This window comes from Dipodomys spectabilis, unplaced genomic scaffold (genome assembly GCF_019054845.1).
Source record: "Dipodomys spectabilis isolate Male_0828 unplaced genomic scaffold, ASM1905484v1 ptg000098l, whole genome shotgun sequence".
NCBI classification, from domain to species: Eukaryota; Metazoa; Chordata; class Mammalia; order Rodentia; family Heteromyidae; genus Dipodomys; species Dipodomys spectabilis.
In genome coordinates, this window is record NW_024870775.1 from 22,513,990 (window position 1) to 22,530,136 (window position 16,147).

Genomic DNA, 16,147 nt, shown 5'->3' on the forward strand with positions numbered 1-16,147 from the left:
TATATGAAGTAAAGTAAGCCAGGCCCAAAGAAACATAGGTCCCATGGTTTCCCTTATTTGCAATAACTAGTATATGTCTGAGTCAAGCAGAAAAGGTCAGATAAGTTGATGTTAGGGGAATGAACCCCAAGATAAGTATTCAAATGATTTTTTTTGTTTTTTTTTCCTTTCACGCAATTGTTTCTAACATATTTATAAGATGATTTCTATGTTGCTATGTATGTCCCTCCCCCATGGTATAACCCATGCTTTCACTGTATTTGATGTTGGTATAATTTGTGGAGGGGAAGGGAAAAAACAAATCGTTTAACTAGGGATACAGTGGACCCATTGCAACAATGAGAAGTACAAGTCGTTTTGTAGAAACACGAACTTTACAACTTTGGTCGGGGGTGAGGGGAGGATCAGGTCAGGGGAGGGGGAAATACGGAAAGAGATGGGAAGGGGAAACAAAGAGGAGGCAACAATGCTTGGTAAGAAATGTACTCGTTATCTTGCCCATGTAATTGTAACTCCTCTGTACAGTATTCTCACAATAAAAAAATAAATAAATAAAAAACAAATAAAAACATAAATAAATTGCATTTCTGTGGAGGAAATCATATTGGAAATACTTTCATATGAATAATGGTCATTTGACTTACTACTTTTTAACTTGTAGAGTTTTTATAAGATGGAAAATACATTTATGATCAAAATAAAGGATAATATTTCCATTTACATGATGGTGAAAGAGGTCTTGAGAGATAAAATAGTTTACCAAACATCATACATTTAGTATGCAATAGAAGAGACAATGGATTCAATCTGTTTCATTCAAAAGCTATACATTGTCAAATAAAACATAACTAGGAAATATGGGAATCTGTTTGTAGGAAACAATGTAAACAATAATTTCTCTCCAGCATAAACATATTTAATGTCCTACCCCTACTGGGTCTTCTTTCTCAAGTATAAGAATGAATGACCATATATAGTTCTTTGAGAAGGAGCCAGGTATTTGATTAAATAGACAAAGTGCAAAAATGTTAGGAACATTGTTTCTTTTTCAGACGGTCTTGCTAGTCAAGAGGAAAGTGATATATGGCACTGCATACATTGGAAGGAATTAAATAAGTATTAATGATAACAGCAAAAGCTAGCGTGGCACACCAGGGGGGTAGGGGAGGCTATTCACGTAGTTCCGCAGGTGTCTGAGATTGCAATTTGATACTAGTCCTGTCAGAAATACCCATGGGACTCCAGCAAAATGCCTGGATATAGGCACAGCTCAGGTGTAAGTGAGCAACCTCTGAGCAACAAAAGCCATATGAATGGGAAGCCCTGGTCAAAAATAATAAAAGATAAGAAGTCCAAAGATGAATTATAGCTAAAGACACACAAGCCCAAACCCCCAATTTTTTTTTAATTTAAATTTAATTTTATTTGTGAACATACTGTACAGAGGAGTTACAGTTACATGGGCAGGATAATGCATACATTTCTTACCAAGCATTGCAGCCTCCTCCTTTGTTTACCCTTCACATCCCTTCCATGCCTCCCCCCTCCCCCCCTAATCCCAATCCTTCTCCTTCCCCCCCTTCCCAAACCCCAAATTTTTTGTAAAGCACAAATGAAAGCAGATACAAACTAATTTATAAATGCAGAAATAAACATATATAGGGATGTTTGTAAGTATACACAAATGTATATGGAATATGGTATTTTCACGGAAGAATTCAAATGGTGTCATTCCTTAGAAATACTAACTCAAAGTACAACAAAATAAATACCAGGAAACTGCTATTCATCCTCAAAAGGTGTGGGGAGGGGGCTCAACGAGAGGAGGACATACAAATGAAGAGATCAAGTGGGATGGGGAATATAGTCACAATGCTCAATATATATCTTATAAAATTAAGAAATTGAGGGGAGGTTTTGGGTTAGTGTGTATGGGGAGAATGATAAAAGTGGTGACTTGTATGCAGAAACTAATTTGTTAAGTGATAATTCCTTTGTATGATTACTTAAAGATAATAAAAAAGTAATAAAATAGAATTCTTAATTTACAATGTTGCCCTTCACAAATTTTGTCAAAAGAATCATTAATCAGTTCTAATTTATTTGTCTGTTTTCCCCTTTTCTCTGCTTAGGCAAATAGTGTAAAGTTATATAATGAATTGTAAAAATTTAAACATAGTTTGTCATATTAAAGCCATAAACATTAAACATAAAATTTATACTACAGTATTTCTACAAGTATTTGACAGGAAACACTTATCTGACAAGTGTCTATTAATAATGGATACATATTACAAGAAACACTTGCCCTTTCTCCCTTTCATCCTTTTCTTTCCTTTTTCAGTACTGGGATTTGAACACAGGACTCTGTAGTTACTCTGCTTGCTTACCCAGCTGGCACAATTCTACTTGGACCTCCAGTTCTCCTTTTAGCTTTGGTCATTCATTTTCCATCTTCTCGATTTGCAATGAAACCTTATACTATATACATAAATACACACATTTACATAGTTGCATCACCCAGACAGGTGACATGTACTTATATTTCAAATGTAATTTTAATCCCCAGGGTCTTCAAGGCATTGACATAAATTCCTGTTACAGAAGAATGGAGAAAATAATAGTGAAAGTAAACCTATCGCTTAGATGGCACTACAGGAAAAATAATTTGTGCTGGGAAGACAGTTACTGAAATGACAAATGATGATAGGATCTCAAAAACTAGAAGTTAAAAATACTATCCAAACATGCTCACCAGTAGCCACACACTCAAAGAGTAGAGGCTTGAGACTCATGCAAATGGATTGGCTCATCTCCTATGGTCAATATGAAAGGCCCATTATCACTCAATTACTACTTGGTATTAACCAATGTAGTCAAGAATCCATTGCATATACTACAAAATGAAGAAATACAAGGAAAGGGGTGGGTTGGAGGGGACTGAGAATGTTGAACTATTATATTCATAAACTGCTTTGTTATATGGTACCTCCTTCATACAACTACTTAAAAATAATAAACTAATTACAAAATTCTACATAGTTCACCTTTCATTCTGCTAGTAGTTGAAGTAAAATGATATATATTTTTATATATGAACATATGAATATATATGTTCATATACATAAAGATATATGTGTTCATCTATGAATATAGGAATATGACCATATATCATATAATGTAATCTATATAATATATAATCATGCGTGCATATTTTTGCATATGTGTATATATGTATAATTATATGCATATATGTATATGTGTGTTGTGACATATATAGTTCTGAATGAGAAATTTATTAGTTGTTTGTTAGTATGGGATTATAAGGCTTTATCTTGTCATAATTAAAAAGTAGACTCATTTAAAAAAGTTATGGGAGAGATGTAGATAACAACTCATGCCTAAATTTTTAGCTACTCTGGAGGAAGAGATTGGGAGAGAGTACAGAAGTTTGAATTCAGCCAGGGTAAAAAGCTAGAGAAACCCCATTTCAACCTCTATAGAAAAAAAAAAAAAGAGGTGTGATCGCAGAACTCTGCTTTACACGTCCATGTTCTACTCACATGTGGAAGTGAGAGAAAGACAGCTTCAGATCTGTGAGTTTTCATAAAATGAATGAAGAAATCAAGGTTTTTCTTCAGAGGATGAAAATTTAGAATTAAATACATAAAAGTAGTTCTGTGCATGGATGCTTATGGTACAACAGGATGGGCAAATGATTGCGTTAAAAGTACAAGCTTATTATTTATTATCAGGAAATATACTTATTAATAGCTATTTCTGTAAATATATTAAAACATAAGCATCAAGAAAGGATAAAATAAGCCAGGCGCCCGTGGCTCACGCTTATAATCCTAGCTACTCAGGAGGCTGAGATCTGAGGGTCACGGTTCAAAGCCAGCCCAGGCAGAAATGTATGTGGGACTCTTATCTCCAATAAACTACTCGAAAACCGGAAGTGGTGCTGTGGCTCAAGAGGTAGAGCACTTGCATTGAGCTGAAGAGCTGTGGGACAGCGCCCAGGCCCACAGTTCAAGCCACACTACTGACAAAAAAAAAGAGAGAGAGAAGAAAATAGCATTGTAGCTGCAGGGAGAACAGAGAAACTTACAAAATTTTGTTCAAAACCTTACTAAAGATGCCAAACAGACGGAAAAAATATTAGATTAGTGCTGTAGAATGTGTTCTTATAACCAGTGGTTCTTGTAAATCAGTAATGTAAATAAAAGATTAACATTGCTTGGTAAATATTTAATTACAATAAAAATAACAAATTAGTAGTGAAAATTCAGAAAGGAAGAAAAGGATATCTCAATATAGCAGACTAAAAGTTTAAATTGTTGATCACTAAAAATTTTCATTAAAAAGGAAATTAAAACGTTATTTTCCAATAAAATACTTTCAAAGTATAGAGCAATTCCTTTGCGAAATGTTCATTTAACTCAAATTCAACATTATAATCAATGGCAAATATGGGTGATAGTGCCATCTAATTCAATGGACAAGGCTGCCTATCTTCATGAGTATTGTCCAATATTATAGAAATTCTTATCAAGTCAAGGGAAAAATTAATAAGAATATTTCATACAAAGGTGAATGTTGCTATTTATTGATAAAACTGAATACATTGGAAGGAATAGTATCAATTGTCCATTAATTATAATAAGAAAAGCTCCCAAATGACTCTTGACAAAAGTCTTGACAAAAAGCGAACAATATTCTTGCAACTCAGCAGACTGTTAGAGAAGTACAAATGATATCTGGCACTTATTAAAACAACAAATGTACAGGAGAGCAAAATATTAGTCAACCCCCCCAAAAGCAGCAACAGATTACTTACAAATATCCATCCCCCAGTGCATATCAATCATTCTCTTGAGGCCAACAAGATGAAAGTAAGATGCAAGTAAAAGAAATACATAAAATGGGGTTTCATCCATTTTTAATACTCTATCACTCTAATAAAGGTGTAAGTTAACAAAATTTGAAGTACCAAATAACCCATTGAACGTAAATACAAGAGACAGCATTACAAAGTTCAAATAATGAATACTATATGAACATAATATTTGCATAGACTTGATATCATGTCAAATTAACTCAAAATACAGCTGGGAAAAGGATGTCGAATGATTTAAATTTATCTGAGGAACAATGAAATTTTTTTTTAGAATAACATTTATCATGTTATGGCTACTGATAATATAACACCTCCCTTTTCTAGGCCCTGACTTGTGTAATGATGGATATTTTCCATATAATATGTTTTATCTTCCAGCTATTAAATGAATCTCTTTTTAAGTTAGATGATACAAATGCATGCTCAGCAGGCATAATACTGGTGTGAAATTCTACCAGAAAAATAATGGGGTCAGAATATGAATGCAGGCAGACTTGTGCGCTGTTCTATTAAATGAAAGAGAATAATAAATCCTATTATAAGAGTGTGCTATGGCAATATAGACCAGACACTAAACTAGAAAATTAGATACGTGAGACCAAATGAGATTTGGAGTCTGTGAAAATCACCCATGATATCTGAAAATGATAAGGGGAGCTTTCTGACAACAAGGAGAAATTATTGCTAGATGGAATAGTGGCAATTGGATGGTGATTCAGGGAAACGGGGAGTTGCATGAGTAATATTTATATTTACTATCAGGGATTGCAGAAGCTAAATGTCCTATGATGCACTGTGGTCTCTGAGTTCTGAAAGCAAATAAATATCATCACAGAAAGTACTCTACCTCCCACTGGTCCTTGCTGATGGTGTGCTTCTTAGCCATGGAGGGGTTCACCACTGCCACCTTCAGATCACATCACCAGTTGCTCTGATGTCTACCCTAATCAAGCACAAGGGGGAGATCCATCTGTCCTGCTCCACAAGGTGAAGATGGTAGCAAAAGAGAATATTCCTTCAGTCTCTCCAAGGCAGAATGAAAACTTGACTCTACTGCCATTAGCTGTGTGGTATTACATTCCACATCTTTGAAATAGGGATCTTTGCCAATAGCCTGCATCCTTTTAAGTATTCACAATTTTCATGTAAAATATCTGCCTAATTTCCTGGAAGAGCACTTAGGTTGTTTTCTTATTTTTTTTTTAAATTGTAAATACAATGATCAAAATCATTATTACTGGAAAGCTCAAGAAACTTCTCCACAGCAGTCTTCCCATGCATGCTCATCAGCTTTCCAAATTAATGAGATTCCAAAGAAATAAAATTTTTGAAGCTAGATGCTGTTATATGTCCCAGGTCTCAACCTTGCATCTTATGGCCCAGACTATGAAAGTAAGAGGATTACAGACATATACCACCATGAATAGTGAGAAACATGATTTTAGTAATATAGATTATTTCATCTATATTTAAGGGGAAATATATATACACAGATTTATTCTCTATACAAAAACTGAAATGAAACTAGAAATAGTGAGTGCATACCTACAATTGTAATAGCTGTCACTAAAATGATAAATATATCAACATATATGTTTACAATAAACTATTTAGTTTCCAGAATTATAAATGGGAATTGTATGTGTGGATATACAATAAGAAAACTTAGAACAAGTCATAAGATAAAAGAGAAAAGAGAAAAGGAACAAAGAAATACAGAAAAAGTGAAACATGGAGGAAATGTTATTCAAGGCAAATAAATTCCCAATAAATAAACGTAATTTTGTTCATTGAACTAAAAAATTGAATGCTTTATATATAATAGATTAAAACTGCCCAATTTAATTTTATATGGAAATATCACATGCAAAACACTTTTAAAAGATGTAATTCAGGTGATGATTGATAAATCTCACCAAATAATGTGGTTAGGCACAGAAATTTTACTATAGACCTTTATTTCATATTAATAAATTGAAGTGAATTTTGAAGATAATTTTTAACATGTCCTTTTCAGCAATATTGTTAGTAGAAGATTTTGGAAGCAAGCTAATAACTCAACATTAGGGAGGGATTATGTTATAAATTCCTGTGAATTGCTGCAAGTGGATTTTTATGTATAGTTTAAAATATAAGGAGATAAAATTTTACCTAATGTTTAAAAACCCATCCTACATTTGCAATTCTAAAAAATATTTAAATATGCACGTAAAATGAAACACAGATTGGTCTGTAATTATGTTAGAATAACACACTTAGCTATAATAATTTATAAGATATTTGCATGGAATTACCTATTTTCTATACAGTATCTATATTGTTTTAAAAATCGCATGATGACAAGCTTCTATATGATTTATATCTAATCAAAAGAGAAATTGTCATTTTTTTCTATAGACTTCCTAACAAAAGATGTTGATGAATAAAACTCATGCAAAGATCCTCTTCTGTAACCATACAGAAATGTTGGACAAACATACTAAGATTTAAACATATATATCTAAGTATAGATTAAAAGAGGGAATTCTAGTAACATGAAACAAAGAAACTGAAAAGGGACCAATTACTCTGTGAGCCAATACTAAGAAACATGTGAAGACCCGGAAGTGGAACAAGGAGTTGGGTCCTGTAAAGAGTGCCTACAAAAGGCACTATAGGAACATTAACCCTATGCATGGTGGGAACAGAAACAAACCTCTAAATAAAATTATACATATATTAGCTTAATCAGAAAATTCTGCTCACTTGCTTAGGGAAACTATACACAACGAACAAACTTTTCTTCCTGAACTCTAGAAGGAAATTTTCTGTACAAAATTTGATCACCATTTATCTATAATCAGACTTCTCTCATTTAGAAATCAAAATGTCCAGAACTTAAAATAAAATTTCACCTTATAGAAATTCTACTAGATAACTGGTACAAAAGAAATAGAAAACCTAGAGAATACTCTACAGAAGATCTACTCACAAATAGAAACAACAAATCCCCCTGAAAATATGATCCCATTAAAATATAAGGAAAAAGATATGTGGGTAAATCTCAGTTGAAGAAAGAAAAAAGGAAAGCAAACCTTAATATGATAGCCTAACAATAAAACATAAAGCAAAAGCATAGTGAATTAATGAAAAAACTATGATATAAACCCATATGACTAGCAATGCTTGATATCATAATACAATAAATAAAACAGCATGTTTATCATTAAAAGAATTTGTGGACTTATATGTAGACCAATAAATCACAATGACTAGAAGGATTATGTCAGAAAGGAAGACACAAGTCAAAATTTATCAAATACTTCTTATGAAAACAAAGATATGAAAAAATTAAAGGAAAATAAAAAATATTCAAAAGATATTGGCTGATAATTTTCTGAACCGCTGAAAAATATGATGCTCAAATTAAGCATTCAGAGCTGTTTTTCCAATTGGGTATACATTTTGACACATCCTGATAAAAAAGCAGAATACAAAAGGCAGATATTAAAAAGTGCCAGAGATAAAACAAGACTATTAATAGTTTTTAATCTTAAAAGGATGCCCCTCTTCTCAATGACAAATTTAGAAGTCAGTGAATATGAATATATATATAGAGAGAGATAACACTTCATGGCTACACATTTTTTATATCCAGAATGCAGAAGTTTTCAACATTATCCCAACGAATACATCTAGTTTCTCAAAGCAATATATTAAAGAACACAATCACTATGTTCTTCTAAATAGATTTAGAAATCTATTTGACAAACATCAAGTCAGTATCTATTTTGTAGTAAGAGAAATGAATAAATTAGAAGTAAGTTTCCTGATCTATTAAATACAGCTATATATAAATACATCTATATCTATATATATAGATATAGATATATATATTTCCTCTAGGCATTTGGTAGCTATAGTTTATATATATATATATATATATATGTATATATATATATATATATATGTATATATAGGCAAAATTGAAAACGGAATGGAACAAAGGAGACAAATTCATATAAACAGATGTCAACATAGAATATGTAAACATCTAAGACTTTTAACAAATATTCACAATGTTTAACAGGTATAGGTTCTGATACAAATGGCAGCAAGATACTACAGAACTCTTTAAAGTGCAACACTTCCCAAAGAAACATAAATGTCAGGTACACAGCATAAAATTCAATGAAACAACTGGAGAAATTCAAAAAACATAATACAGGAACAAAAGAAGTGCTTAAGAGGAGGAAACTATTCAATTACTATGGAGTGGTAATTAAAGCCAGTAGTGAATTAATTAAACCACAGAAGGCTATGAAATTTCAGTCAAAATTTAGGAAGAATATTTAGTAAACTTGGAAATCATGTTCTACAGTTTAGGAAAAAGAGTGATTAGTCAGAATGGCATATAATAATAAGTAGAGTGTATTTACTGGTGAGAATAAATACAGAATAGACCTATAGTAAACAAAATTACAAGAAACATCATAATTTTGAGTAAAACTTAATTCATCCAGGTCTACAGAACAAAAATGATGTCAAAATTGATCTGAAATGAAAATTCATGTTTGGTTTTAAGGCACACTTGTGCCATTAAATTAGGATAACTCCCACTAATATGATATACAGCAACTTCCTGATAGTGGTGAGCAGAAACAGAATCAGGTGGAGCAGGAGTTTACTATGGGCAGACTCCAGAATTTTGCTGTTTTGGCAGCATCTTTGTTCGAACCATTGGTAAACAGTAGCAACAATCTTCCTCTCAGCAGTGACAATCAAAAGTGTAGAGGGGAAGGGAAAAACAAATTGTTTAAATAGAGATACAGGTGGACCCATTCCAACAGTGTGATGTACAAGATGTTATGTCGAAAAATGAACTTTACAACTTTGGCGTGGGGGTCGGGAGAGGTGGGAAGGGATGGGAAGGGGAAACAAAGGAGGAGGCAACAATGCTTGATAAGAAATGCACTCATTACCTTGCTCATGTAATTGTAACCCCTCTGTACGGTATTTTCACAATAAAAAAAAAAGTTTTACAGTCAAATATCCCCTTGGGCAAAACCGCCTCCAGCTGAAAAACCACTGGAAGAAAACTAACTCTTTGATATACATTATCTTTCTTTCTCTTTTTCTGTTTCCTGGTCACTATATAGTTATAGATATAGATATATATTTTTTTTATTGTGGGAACATTTTCAAAAAGAGAAGGGCATTGGACTGGAACAGAAGGGAGATCTGAAAACAAGGTTTTTGTTTTTTGGTTTTGTCTGTAGGTCGTGGGGCTTGAACTCTGGACCTGGGCACTGTCCCTCAGCTTTTTAGCTCAAGGCAAGCGCTCTACCACTTGAGCTACAGTGCAACTTCCGGTTTTCTGAGTGTTCATTGGAAATAAGGGTTTCACAGACTTTCCTGCTGGCTTTGAGCCGCAATCCTCAGATCTCAGCCTCCTGAGTAGCTAGGATTACAGGCGTGAGCCACCAGCGCCTGACCTGAAAGCAAATTTATAAAGTACTAATATCTCTGACCAGGTGAACGTGGCTCATGCCTATAATCCTAGCTCCTCAGGAGGCATCATTTTGAGGAATGCAGTTTGCAGCCAGCCAAGCAAGAAAATGAGTAATAAGCCACTCAGAAAAATTTGGAAATTCACAAAAGACGTTGAGTTCAAGCCCAGGACAGCCAATAAAACAAAACAAACAAAAAACCAACACTATCTGCTGAACTAGGGTGTGTAGAGGGAGGAGGTTTATTCACTGTAGTTTTTTGTGGCTTCTTTAATTTGTTTGGCATTGTCACCATGTAATAAAGTGTCACCAAGTAATGCAGTGGTGGAATTTAATTGGTAAGAGTGCTGTTTCTATGGCCAGGCGCCAGTGGCTCATGCCTGTAATCCTAGCTACTCAGGAGGCTGAGATCTGAGGATCATGTTTCAAAGCAAGCCTGGAAGGAAAGTCCATGAGACTCCTATCTTCAATAAACCACTAGAAAGCTGGAAGTGGTGCTGTGGGCTCAAGTGGTAGCAGGCTTGCCTTGAGCTGAAGAGCACAGGGACAGTGCCCAGCCCCAGAGTTCAAGCCCCACGACCGACCAAAAAAAAAAAATTATGATTGTTTAAGTTCCAACTGTCATGGTTTATAATCTGAATATTTAGCACTGTATGATTTTGTGTCAGTTTTCAATTTTCTGCAAGCATCATTTTCCAATTATTTTGATTTTTGAATATATTACATAACTCACAAATCTTATTACAGTGCATTTCAGGTAATCCTCAATAATTGAGTAATAGAGTCCTCCAATGATTGTAAACATTAATGGGTATATTATGAAAAATTAGTGATTTATGAATTAAAACATCATTCTATTGATTAGAACTCAGTTTAAAAATAAAATTTTGTTTTATGAGATATCACAAAATAAGTAACTATTCCTACAATTGAGGAAATGCAAAGAATTCAACATAGTTTGTAATCATCCTATGAGTCACAAAATAATTTTAATTATAATAAGGTGACTATTTGTCCCCAGTCCTTAGTTGGAAGTTATAAGAATAAGTTCAGAACAAATGAAGCACAAAATATCTTTGGTTGTAGTAGCTCTCTCTCTCTCTCTCTCTCTCTCTCTCTCTCTCTCTATATATATATATATATATAAATGTTAATGTTTTCAATTCTTTTTAAGTCACTGATACTGTGCTTGCTTCCTCTGTAAAATCCAGGACAATGATAGCTTGAGAGAAAATGTCTGTTATAGGTTCATTGTTTTTAGTTTTGTGATTTTTAGAATTTCTAATAATCCTGGTAATTGGTCTTATGCTTTCCAGGCAGATAGTTTACTACTTGACAACTACTTGAGCCAAGTCCCCACTCTAATCCTCAGATTGATAATTTTCAAAGTACTGTAATTTCTTGTTTTATGTTTATGACGGTATGGTGCCTAACTATTGGTTGATTTGAAGTCTCACTAATTCCTTTTTCCCAGGCTAGCTTCAAAACTGGATCCTCTGATCTCAACTCCCCAAGTAGCTAGAATTACAGGTTTAAGACACTCTACCTAGTGTGCTATTCAGTGTTTAAGATGAATAAAAGGGGGAGGGTTTGGCTGTTAACAGGTATAAATGTTCACTGTATCTGTAATACAAAGGCTTTTACTTTCATTAATACAGAATGTAAAACAATGTGTCAGATAAACCCACTCTTGAGGGTAAGATGGAGTATCAGGGGTCTGTCAACAATGTGTGACAATATCAGCCATGTCATCCTATCAGAAACTGTCCCAGTGTATTCTTTAGCTTTATCATGAATGATAACAACTTTCTTTTGAATATAGCCAGTCCTGGGAAGAAATACTAAAAAGCACACTTTCCTCCTTTCACTTTTTCACATGCTTATACAGTAAAAAATTTGTAAGCCACAAAGAGATTACTTATGGTAACTCTAGAGAACAGCTTGAACACATTTGTAAAACATCAAATTTAAACTGTTTACCTACTAAGAAAACAATTGCAATCACAATAAAAATCTCAATGATTTCAAAATATCTTCAAAAAGGAATTCAAAAAAATAGTGTAAGAGGGAAATATCCAATAGTATTTGATAAAATTAAGTATTTGTAAGAAAGAGATAATAGTACAGATAAAACTGAGTGCTGAGTTCATCCTAAACATTCAGTGGATTTCAATATTTGAGACCATATGAAAGTTAAATTGGTAGATTACCTTGTAATACTGCACATTCATACAAGTACTTCCAAGTACCTACACAGTATTCTGGCATTCTCATAAGAGGACACAGATGCTCAATTAAACTAAGCTTTGTTTAATTATATCTGATTTTTTTAAAGAAAGTAAACAGAACCCAGAAAGGCTAAATTAACAAAGAAGAAGATGATTAAAAATGGGGAATTCCAACTGGAAACTAGGAATATTTCTCTCACATTCACACAGCAGAATGTGGATCTAGATTGCCTAAAAATTTGTGAAATTAGACAGCCATTTGAGTTGTGTCTGTAGCACTCGATCTATCAAAGATCTCAGTTTGTCTAGGAATATCTCCATGTTCACGATTCCAAAGAGATATTACATGAAGAAAAGACGATCTGGCAATTTCATATTAAAAATTCCACACCTGCTGAATAAAATCCACTTTCTGTATTGAAGGTCAAGTGGGATGTGTGCTCATGAATGTCTATGTGTGATGGAACACAGGGATAAATTTTATTAAATTTGATTATTTTGGGTAGTAGTATTTCTCATTGATATTTTAACAAATTCACTATTTTCAGGTTTTTAGCATTAGCTTGTATAAACATATGCATATATTTATTTGTTACTGACAAATATAAATAATACATAATATACGGCTGTCCAGGCATATATAATAAAATGCATGCTTATATGTAACTTGTAAATATATATTATGTATATATTTCTATAAATATATATCTAAATCTATAAATAAAAGATAAATGTATAAATATTTGCATAAATGAATAAATATAAAAACCTCCATGTTCCTCAAATTGGAAAGTTTAAGGAGGTAAACCTGAGAAGTTATGTTATTGTAAATTTTGGGAAAATTATCATCAACTATTGTTCTAATATTTTAATGAGTAAGAAATCAAAGGTAGATTTTCCTAATATCAACAACTTATTTATAAATCACTTCATTTTTACCAGATTTCTCTTGCTGGGTATATATTAAAATCAAAGATTTCAATCAGAACCTCACTTAAAATCAGGGCTTATTAAACTAATCATGCTGCATAAATCAGTCTCCCATTCAAATTCTAATAAACATGATCACCCAGGTAAAAAGACAAAAGTTGCTTCCATACTTGTGTCTGACTCCATGGTCTATAAAAGATAACACCATAAATCTAATCTTGCCATTTGCTAATCTAAATCTCATCTGCCAAAATGCTGGCAACCTGTATAGTGGATCCTCTTCCTGAAGTTGGAGAGTGCTTTGGGCTTCCCAGTGGGAGTTATTCATAGCACTTGCTTCACTGAATTTCTATCAACATTACAAAGCTTGCTTCCAGTGCATTGTGGCATTATGAAGATGAGACAAGAGAGAACCACAGAAGTCTAGTGTACTTGTTACCTTAATAAACTAAAGAATCAAATCAGTTTGGTTCTTTTCTAAGTTTGAGAGAAACTACAGTTTTCCATTTTAAAATCTTGATTTTTTTTCATCCAAAACAAAATAAAGTATATAAAGTTTCTATATCTGTCAAATGTACATTTGCTTGTATAACTTGAGTAAATTTCATAAAAAGGAATGTTGCATAGAGAATTCAATGTGTATTTTCTTTTTTTATTGTAAAGGTGATATACAGAGGGGTTACAGTTACATAAAACAAATACTAACTTTAATGTCTTTTTAAATTAATGTACTTTTTCCTGTTTTCCCAAATGCATAACTGTAGCAAAACATCATATAATCCAAATAATAAGAATGTTATATATAATAATAGTGGTACATCCCTATAATTTCAATCTTTGAGAGGAAGAGGCTGGAAGTTGTGAGTTTTAGGCAACTGATAACCTATCAAATACAACCAAAAATGTTACGCAGGATATAAGCACTTAATTCATAAGTGTGCTAAACAAAATCATACTGTGGTGTGGGAATGTATGGATTGCCTAGGCTATTAAAGTTGAAGACCCTAAAGGAGGTGATGAGAATTTATGCTCTTAGATTTTGTAGAAACATATTCTCTTGTCCCTACTAAATAGATCAACCCTGAAGGCAAAGCTTGGCAGACAGGAATATATAAATAAGTACCCTCAACATGAACAAAGCAGCCTCCAATAAGCAGGTTATTGGTATTAATGGATTCCTCAAAGCAGAAGAGGTAAAATTCACATGTAACTCTCCAGGACAAATGTGCCATACCCATGCTGAAGTTGAGTTATTTCTGGCTAAACTTTGTTCCACATACAGTCGTTTCACAAGACAACACAAAGGATTAAATTTCCTTATATCACCCCATTGGTCCAGAGTTCTAAACATTCCATATCATCTTTGGAATATGCTCTCTAAGAATGAAAAGGTAAAGGAATCCATTAAATTCCAAGTTTCCATGTGACACCACAAGGAAAATGAAGTAACAGATTTTATACACCTGACAGCCTAAGTCAATGAAATGTCATAAATACTATTTCTGGTAATTCATTTGTCATGATAAATAAACATGATGAATAAAAACGTGAAGACATGTTCACAAGTTTTCGAGGAATCAGGAAGAAAGGAACAATACATGTTGAAAATGAGAAGAGATGACTGGAAACATCATTCTGTTCAAGAAATGAAAAAGATATTTTTAAAATATACTACAAACATTGTAGGGCTCCAGTGATTCATGCCTATAATCCTAGCTACTCAGGAGGCTGAGATCTGAGGATCCCAGTTCAAAGCCAGCCGGGCAGGAAAGTCTGTGAGACTCTTATCTCCAATAATCCACTGGAAAGCCAGAAGTGGCTGTGGCTCAAGCGGTAGAGCGCTCGCCTTGAGCTGAAGAGCTGAGGGACAGCGCCCAAGCCCAGAGTTCAAGCCCCACAACAGGAAAAAAAAAAAAAAAGATAAGTTGTTGTATTCCTTAATTGGACACTAAGCAAAGAAAGGGAGAAATGAATAAGTGGAAAGGTATATAATGTATTACTACTATTCCTATAAAAGTAAAATTAATAACTTTATGAAACTCTAGCAGCTAGCAATTTTAAAACATCAATTTGCAGAACTTGCTAATGAACAAGAAATTCAGAAATACATGAAGGAACATGAGTTAATTCATATGGGAAAATAATAAAAGTTTGTATCTTTAAAAACTTGAGAAATATAGAAATTCAAATTGTTGGTAATCCCCTATGATTGTTTATATTTGAAATATTAGATCATGCAAATTTATTCACATTTATTATGGTGGCATTAATTGTAACAATAAAATCCTTTCTGCCATGAAGAAAATAGTGAGGTCTTAGAAGTTTACACTATATTTCTGAAATGTTTAAGTAGATATTTAATAGCAAGATACTGTTGTGTTATCACTAAATCATGATATTTATAAAGTAGTCCCAGATTGCAAAAATGTGTATTAACAAGCAGAACGGGGTCAGTGTTTACTACTTCCATAACGTCTTTTTTATTTAATATGTGTTTATTACAAATATATTTTTATTGTGAAAATACCGTACAGAGGGGTTACAATTACATGGGCAAGGTAATGAGCACACTTCTTATCAAGCATTGTTGCCTCCTCCTT